A 1,189-nucleotide genomic window follows, 5' to 3' on the forward strand; every position below is an offset into this window, starting at 1 on the left:
AAGGTTACCAGAGAGACTGCAGTGGGAATTGGTCCATGGACCAGACGATTCAATGGAAGAGTTCCTGAAATTTGTAGATAGATTAGATAGGGCCTTGGAAAGAGAAAGTAACCAAAGTTTTGGCTCTGGCAACAACCAGTATGGGGGGTGGAACAGGAAGGTAAATAGAGATTATTATGGGAGGAGAGACTTTGAAAATTCTGGAAATAATGCTCCAAATAGGGGAGATAGGAGATATGAAAATGATTTCAGAAACAATACACAGGAGGGAGGTTGGAGGAGAGATAACAGGAATGATAGAAGTAGGTATTGGGGAAGAGAACAAGATAGAAGGGGGTTTGCTGAAACTAGTGAACAAAACGACAACTACAAACGGACAGACCGAGGGAATCAGCCGGGAAACGGTGGACAGTCCCACTAGATGTCCGTAGTTTTGGGGCTAGACAATATTATGATAGGACAACACATAACCGAAACTGGAAAAGGAGAGGATACAATGTAAAGAGTAAGTACCATGAAAACTCTGATGTTGTTAGAATGAATAAATTAGAATTTAATAAAAGGTTTTGGGATACTATGAGTAAAAGTGATACAGTTAATAAAAACAGTGTTCAAGCACAGGTAGTCAGTGAAAGTGCAGAAGTTGAAGGTATTGCAGAGTTCCATAGTTGGGCTGAAAAAGATACTGGTGTTAATATCAAGTCAGACACACCACAAATAGAATCTATTTTGGGGGGTTTATTTGATAAGAAGGGGGATGACGAAGTGTTTAATGGAGCCAAAGACTCAATTGCTGAGATTCAGATACCTAGGGGGGAAACTGATGATGGGGTTGTTGCGGAGGAGGAGGAAGAAGTAATAGAGGGACATTTAAATAATGATCCTAAATCAAGTGATGTTGTTGATGAGAGTGTGGAGGAAGAAATAAAAGTATTTGTAGAATTGAAAAGCGATGATGAGGTAAAGGTAAGTGGTGTGACAAACATGGGTAATAATGAGGTTAATGTAAGTGAAATGCAGACTAGGGAATGTGTATCTGAGGACAAGCTATTGCCTATTGGGAACTATGAAACACTAATCTATGAGAATCGTAATAATAATAATATTAAAGAAAATATAAAGGGATGGAATGTAAATGTGTGTTTTCAAGAGAAAGGGGAAAAGTTTTTAGAAGTTTTGTGGAACAACT

Source organism: Schistocerca cancellata, chromosome 1, assembly GCF_023864275.1.
Source record: "Schistocerca cancellata isolate TAMUIC-IGC-003103 chromosome 1, iqSchCanc2.1, whole genome shotgun sequence".
In the NCBI taxonomy this organism is placed as follows: Eukaryota; Metazoa; Arthropoda; class Insecta; order Orthoptera; family Acrididae; genus Schistocerca; species Schistocerca cancellata.